The following is an 8,148-nucleotide window of genomic DNA, read 5'->3' as shown; positions in this document are numbered from 1 at the left end:
GTGCGCGCGTGTGTGTGTGTGTGTCTCTGTGTGTTTGCGTGTGTGTGTGTTTGTGTGTTTGTTTGTCACCACTGCACTGAACCAAACTCGTCCCTCCAACCCAACCTGGAAACAAAGCTGACATCGTTCAAACCTGCACTTCCTCCAGCGACCAGCAGAGGCTGCAGCAGCGACTCAGCCCCCCTCCACTCCCACTAACATGAGTTTGTTACACAAACAGCTGATTTCCTGCTTCAGTGAACAAACATGATTCAGCAAATTTCTCACTTTTATTGAGTTTTGCACTTTAAAATCGTCACGTTTAGAGTTCTTTGTTTGAAAATAAAATAATTACAAACTCCTCGAACAATAAAATGTCTTTGATTTCGCTTTAGTCTGACCATCACACTGCTCATCTGGGCCGTGACCTTTGACCTATCCGCTCTCAGACACTGAGTATGGAAACAGCGCTAACAGAGCGACCTAGAAGTCTTAACTAACACGTTAAACCAACATGGCGTCCTCACATAAAGGATAAAACATGTCGGCGTCTCGGGGTGAAGCTCCAGCAGCTGCTGCAGCCACAGGTTTGAGTCCTGTGACTGTTTGTGATGACAGCGACAGTCAAGCCATCAAAGAGAGAACGAGGGTGGAGCAGGATGGGTGGAGCATCCCGGGGTTTGATATAAACGCTCCTGCAGCCGCCCGAGGCCGGTCCTGCATTATTTAATAGTGCAACTCTATTAGTCGTCTTGGTCTAAATGCTGGAGGACAGAGGAACGACGAGGAGGCATGAGGTAATCTGTGAGGGCGTACCATCTGTTATTTTATTATGATGAGACAGAGAGGAAGGAAAGGAGGAGGTGGGGAAGGACAGGAGCTTTTCTTTTTATGTAAGGAATTCATGAGCTATAAAAGGATGAAGAAACAGAGATGGAGGAATCAAGAGTGCATGGAAGGAAACCACAAGGACAGATGGAAAGGAGGAGGTAAACAAAGAAAGAAGGAAGCAAAAATGATGCATGAATGAAAGGAATGTGACATACATGAAGGAGGTATAGAAGGACACTGCAGGGAAAAGAAGGTTTGGAAGGATATAAGGACAAACGCAAGGAAAGGACAAAAGGAAGGAGGTATAGAACAAAATGAGGAGAAAGTGTTGAAGGAATTCAACTATGAAAAAAACTAGGAAAGGTATCGCCGAAGGAAACAAGGAAGCAATGAAAGAAGGTGGAAAAGAGGGGGGAAAGGGACACATGTCTGAAAGGACCCAAGGGAGCATAGGAGGAAATAACAACAGAATCAGGAAAGTGTGCAAGGGAAGGGAATATGGAAGCAATATGAAGGAAATGAGCACACAGGAATGTATTTAAGGGCATAAGGAAGTATGAATAATCCCAAAAAGATATTTAATGAAGTAAAGAAAACATAGAGGGAAGGAAAGAAGGACACATGAATGAAAGTAGAGCAAGGTCTAAAAGAAAACAAGGACAAACACAAGGAAAGGACAGGAAAGAAACATAGAAGGAAGCAACTAATTTGACCTGGAAGGTTGGGATAGAAGGACACAAGGCAATGAAGCAAGAAGACTCCAGGGAAGGAAGGAAGAAGGACAGGAAACACAGAAGTGGACAAGGAAGTATGAAAAGGAAGAAGTATATAGGGAGTGAAAGAAGGAAACATAAAAGGAAATAAGGACAAAAAGTTTTTAAGGACAGAAGGAGGTGTGAAAGGAAATAAAGGCGCATGAATGAAAACAGAATCCGAGCAAGGAAACAAGGAAAGAAGGACGAAGAGAAGGAAAGTAGAAAAACAAAACAAGGATGTATAAAAGTAAAGAAGGGGATGTGGAAGGAAACAAGGAGACACAAAAGAAAACAGCAACAGAAAAGAAGGAGGAGAGAGACCGAGGTCTGAGGAGAAGGAAGGATGAAACACCGAGGGGTCAAATGAGAGGCGGTCTGAAGAGGAGGTCTGAAGTGGGGAGGTCGGAGACGAGAAGGAGGTGTGAGGGGAGGAGGTGTGAGGGGAGGAGGTGAATGATTGAAGAGCTTGTGTCAGAGTTTCCACTCGCTGTGAATTCTGGTCACAGACTCAGGCTGAGGTTCACTGAGGCGAGGACGAGAGGACGCAGAGCTGCTGCTGGTTTCCCCTCTGACCTTCACTCCTCCTCCGACCTGCAGCGTTCATTAACCCCACAGACACAAATGATTCTCTCCTGTAAATATTTCACATTTTAGTGTCAAACACAGGCAGCTGTATGGAGGACCAACAGTGACCAATGAAACACGAGTTCTTATGTGAATGTTAATTAATGTTTAAGGAGCTTGCAAAGAAAAGCGTCTGGGCTTCTTTAAGTTGCTTGAAGACGTTTCACCTCTCATCCGAGAAGCTTCTTCAGTTCTAAGGTCAAGTGGTGGAGAGTCCCAGAGTCCCACAATGAACTCACCCGAAACTCTGGCTGATTGGGACCCACACCCAGTTTCACACCTTGGTTTCCATAATTCCATGATGTATTTAATAATAACAATAAACCAATAAAAAAAATAATAATATAACATTTTACATTTTGGATTTTTTTTATTTAAACAGATATTCAAGAATTTATAAATTAATAATGTTTTTAATACATCATTATTTTAATAATACCGATTAATAGTTGAAGTTTTTATATTATTGTGGTCTAATAATTAAAAAAAAATGCCTTTGCCAAGATTTGACTTTTTCAGGCATTTATTACATACATTTAATATTTTATCATGACATACATTTATAAACATTACATATAAATAAATAAAACATTTCTTAAATAATTAATTTATAAAGTATATTACATAAATAATTTGAGTAAATAATAAACTTTTTACTTACATAATAAACTTTCTAACTCATTATTAATATTTAAATATTTCGTACATATTTTGTTGTTTTGTATGTAATTAATAATATATAAATATTATTTATAATATAATGTAATATAATGTGTTTTGGGTCACATTTGTCGTAACCAAGGTTACGCTCTTCTCTGGTCCCAGCATGTGATTTAAGGTCTGTTCAGGGTTTTGGATCCAGATCTGCGTCATTAGCTTTAATGCTCCATGTGAAACTTTTACATTTCCAGTCACTGTTTCTTTAAATCTAAAATAAGTAACGAGGTGTTGTGAATATATTTGTGTATAAACTGTGAAATAGAAAATAAATAAGCAGCTTTTAAAAGACTTTATTGTTATTTTTGGACTCTGGCAGAGGAGCTTTGAATGTTGTAGCCCATCAGTTTAGCCGCTCTGAAACAAGCTGCTCTGATTGGCCGATTCCAGGAAGCGTGCAGAGGGGCAGACGAGGCATGCATGCACTCACTTCAGGACCTCTGATGATGACGTGAATATTTGGGGCTCAGTGAAAGAAATGACCCATTTTTTAAACTGGATCCTATAAAGCCTGATTCCTTCAGAGTGACCACTTTTTGTTTCAGGTGATGATCGCACGCAGAGGTCAAAGACGTGGAACGCGTCAGCTGAGAGTTTAACTACAAAACCACCAACAACAAGAAGCAGAAAGAAGCAGCTGGGACATCGAATATCAGATTTTCTCATTGAAGAAGGAAAATGTTGCATCTTCATGCACTGTGTGGATGAAGGTGCATAGCTGATAACAGACATGTATTATGTGTTTGCTGTGCTGGGTGTGAGCACGCTGTCCTCTTTGGTGCCGCAGAACAAATGAAGCTGACGAGAAGACAGAAAACGCCTGCAGAGCTAAACTGTCCTTTGGATTCGTCTGAACGCAGAAAGTTGCTGATTAACTCGCCGTCGGTCGACTGGAAACACAGACGACACAGAAAAGCGTCTCACACTCACAAAGAACGAACTCGCAGAGCCCCGACAACTTTCCCACCAACGTCCATTCAAAAAAGGTCCCATTTTAACTTCGTTAACGTTCAGCTTCCCTCGCCTGATCTAAACAACATTCACAATCCCTCCACGTGAATGTAACAATTTGACTTCACAGCTGATGATGTCAGTGTGATGTCATTCCTTGCAGCTCGAGCTGGAGATGAACTCAAAAACCCGGAGAAAGTGTGCCGGACAGAGCTGCTGAGACCATTCAGCCATTCATCAAAGGGCGAGCACTCTTACCATCCGAAGCCTCCGAACGACACGCTCCTCTTCCTCCTCAGCATGGTGCCTCGCTCGCCCTCTTCCTCTTTGTCTCTCTTTTCTTCTTATTGTGTCTGGGTTTTCCTCCCTCTCTCTCTCTCCCTCTTTGTACCTCTGCCTCCCTCTCCCTCCGCTGTCGCTCTAACTCCTCATCTCTCCTCCTATAAATACTCTCCTCTCTGTCAGACACTCCCGCCGCCTCCCTCTCCTTTTTCCTCCTCCTGTCGGTAACGCTGCTCTCTCGTCTTCCTCTCCCACTTCACTTCACAGCACAGAGCCAGCAGAGAGAGAGAGTGAGGGTAGAGAGACATAGAGGGATAGCAGGAGGAGGTTTACAGGGAGTACCCGCTCTCTGCCAGCCTGATGGAGAGGAGCTGAAAACTTATCATCCATAATAAATGGACATAAATGGATGGAAGCACGTGTCGGTTTACGGGACCTGCTATTATGCAACACGGCTGCAGCTGACGGCAGTTTTTACTCTTATCTGTGAATCCATCAGTTTTAGGAAAACATCACAAAGGAAAAAGAACGAGGAAGGATTTTTATTCAGGAGGGCTTCAGGCGTACCAACGTTAACAAACACACACACAGCAGCGCGGAAACCTCACACACGTTCCTAAATGACCACCTTTGAAACTTTCACTTCCCATTGTTGATTCACTCGGTGTGGGAAAGTCTGCACTCACTGTCTACTGCACACAAATCCACACCTTCACGTCAGTCTGAAGGCGTAACACTTATGTCTTATTGGAGGTTACGACCCTCCCACTAAAGAAAGCCACGCCCCGCTGTTATTGATTGGCTGGCATGGGAGGATCATCAGCCAATGCTGCTCAGCTGTGCCGTCCACTCGACCTGATGTCACTGTGATGTTTGTGTACTGCTCAGGTCAAACCCGAAGGAGCCGGTTGGGGTGTTCTGGGCGTGTCCGCCTGGGACGAGGCCTCGGGGCAGTTCCTGTCAGTACCACATGTTTGTCTCAGAGGTTCAGCCGCACAGGTCCACGCGCACGCAGTGAAACGGACACTGGCTCATTAAAGCTACGGTTCCTCTGATGGCCCATCCTACACTGTGGCAGTTCTAGAGCTCATACGTGCAAATGAGCACTGACCCTCCAGGTGTGCGAGCATTTGTCCCATCCAACGCCCTTTGAGGGCTCTCGATAACCTCGACCTGAATGTCTGGCCTGTCAGCTTTCAGTGGGACATGCCTGCCGTGGTGACCAGGCTAACGGGGAAACAAGGCTCGATTCTTCGGGTCTGTGGGTCAGGAGGCAGAGCAGCTCATCTAATAACTGGAAGGTTGGGGGTTTGATCCCTGAACGCCCAACGCTGAACCCCAGTTTGCTCTCCGACGCAGCCATCAGAGTGAATGTTCAAAAGCACTTTGGCATTGACAGCAGGGCGTCTGTTGTATAAAGGGAATCAGTCCACGTGCCGATGTTCATATGAAGTTTGGACTCCGCCGCCGCGGACAGCCAAGTTAAAAATCTGTGAACCTTTAACTGCTCCGATCATCGCACTGGTCTAAGATGAAGGATTAAGCTTCGTGTATCTTCCTGCTCGTTTGGCCGGATTCTCCATTAACAGCTTTACTTTGTCCTCTGAGTTCGTCTGTCCAGTCAAGCCTGTCTGTTTAAGATGTCTTATTTCATTAGGGTTTTTTTTAAAAATAAGAATCTGTTATTTATTTATTTTCACAGTAAATGACTTGTTGTTCCCCCATGGTACTCCCACAGCTCTCATTGGACCAGGAAACCAGTCCCCAGGAGTGTCTTATACTCGTTTCATTACTAAAAACTCTGAACTGGACTCTTCTCAGAGTGTGTCCTGATTTAAAGCAGACTTTGACTCATCACTGAAAGGACAGACAGGTTTTAACCCTTTAAAGCCGGTCAGCGGAAAATGTAGTTTTTTACCTTCAAGGCCCTTATAAGCCTATACTGGTGTCCTTAAAAGTCATGTTTGACTTTATAACTTTCTGTGTCGTTTCAGGGATGCTTGGAACTTAAATCACACTGCTGGAAATAGTTTATTTTGATGCACATGCTGTTTGTTTGTTTTTTTGCAAATTTGCATTATAATACTTATTTTAGTTTTTCCTGCAGTATATAATTGGTGTATCTCAACAATAAAACTATGAAGACACTCAAAATAAATTTCTCGTGGTTGGAAACTATTTTGTGCAACTTTTTTGTACAGTTTTGAGGGATAAACCGCTGAAAAATCTCTAACTAGCAAAATATGGAAAAAACAAAACAAAAACGATTTTCAATTTTTTTGTAGTTTATTGCACTTTTTTTTTTTTGCAATTTATGTAGTTACTATGCACTTAATGCATACATATTATTATAATTTGGGCTATAACAGTTATATTGATGTATAGTAACTTGAAATGCTCCCACAAATGGCACTACAGCATGTAAAAATATAAAGATAAGCTCTAGCGGACTTGGTTCTACCGTAGGTGTTACAGGGTTAAACTGCACTTTCTGCAAACGTTACCAGCTGAGCTGCTGAAAATGTTCCAGCAGTGATGCAAAGGTGTCTTTTACACATTTAACTGTTTCTTTAGCTCATAACTAGCTGAGAGCGTGTCAGGCTGACATCTTTGTCAATCTTCTCCCGATTCACCTGTCGTGTCTCATCTGAACATGCTTTGACGTCAGACTCTGGCCGTCTGACCTCGGTGATCCTGATGCATGCGTGCAGCCCGGCTAAACTGCATGTAAACACACGCAGAGGCTGCGAGTGTAAAGGCGGTTAATGTATTACCGTGCTGACAGTAGAGCGAACGTTTGTGTGGCAACAAGAGAAAAAGCTCAGTCACTGCTACGATGATTCAGAGGTCACAGATCAAAATGTAAATGAAGATGCAGCAGCGCAGCATTCAGAGGGGTTCCTCTAATTTTGGAGTCCTCAGGTTTAATTCTCCATGAAAACCCTCCAGCAGCTGAATACATTTACATCACATTACCACCAATGAAAAGCACCGTTTACACTGCAGAGCTGGAACCAGTTTGTGCACACAAAGCTATTTATAAAACCATATTTTTCATTTTGCACGATGAAGGAGGAATATGATGGAGTCATGCATGTAGCTTAGGTAATTCGATTCATTTCATGAATCTACCCAGTATAATATGACCCTTGAGAGACACAATCTCACACACAGCACAACAAATGTATTAAGAAGAAATATACAAGTACAACCAACATTTATGAGCCGCAAAAGTCATCGTGGAAGAGCCGTGCCGGTAACACGCTGAGCGTTTGGAGCCTGCAGGACATTTAACATCAGTCTGAAGTCAGTCGCTGGAGCAGGCCACACTGAGGAAAGTCTGCACTCAAGTTTCAACTTACAAGTACAAATTTTGACCCAATTTTTCTTCCTTTCAGCTGATTGGTCAATGTCATGTCAATCACAAATTTAAATATCCAATCAGAGAACAGATGGGTTTGGCTGTCGAAGGGGCGCTCTTTTGAGCTGTAGGTCACGGAAGAATAAATGCCCTTTCACGTCTCTTATCGCTTAACCGTGAGAGGAGATAAAATGAGAGAGATACATGTTTTGAAACGACAAGGATCAGGTGGATCTAGTACACGTAGAGCGGCCGCTACTAAACGATATACAAGCAGAGCTCAGCAGCCAGCGCAACAAATTCTGGATCCTTTGCTCTTAGTCAACCCTGATTTTGTGTTAAAGTAACACTAAAGTAATAATGGTGTTTCTGAACACTGGTATACCACAACTGTATCCTTTCAACGGCTACCAAAAGTTAAAGGACCTAGCTTGTATGAGCCTTATGAGATATTTACCTAAAGATCCTCCAGCTTCAAACTCTATTACCCTTCCATGACCTGCAGCTCAGTAAAGCATCCCTCTGACAGCCAAACCCATCTGTCCTCTGATTGGAAATCTCGAAGCACAGGCCGAGGGGGCGGTGTGGCAGCAATTTTTCACACCAGCCTATTAATCAACCAAAGACCCAGACAGACTTTTAATTCAT

General features: G+C 43.1%; 1 protein-coding gene across 1 annotated transcript in view; it reads left to right on the top strand.

Annotated features, from left to right (window-relative positions):
- The window catches only part of zgc:152891 (uncharacterized protein LOC767741 homolog), a 37,144-nt gene that overhangs the window by 3,268 nt on the left and 25,728 nt on the right, over positions 1 to 8,148 (top strand). The window lies entirely within an intron of this gene.

The sequence above is a fragment of the Haplochromis burtoni genome, unplaced genomic scaffold (assembly GCF_018398535.1).
Source record: "Haplochromis burtoni strain Fernald_Lab_line unplaced genomic scaffold, NCSU_Asbu1 Contig_505, whole genome shotgun sequence".
NCBI classification, from domain to species: domain Eukaryota; kingdom Metazoa; phylum Chordata; class Actinopteri; order Cichliformes; family Cichlidae; genus Haplochromis; species Haplochromis burtoni.
Note: the sequence above shows the minus strand (reverse complement) of the source record. Positions and strands in the feature narration are given on the sequence as shown.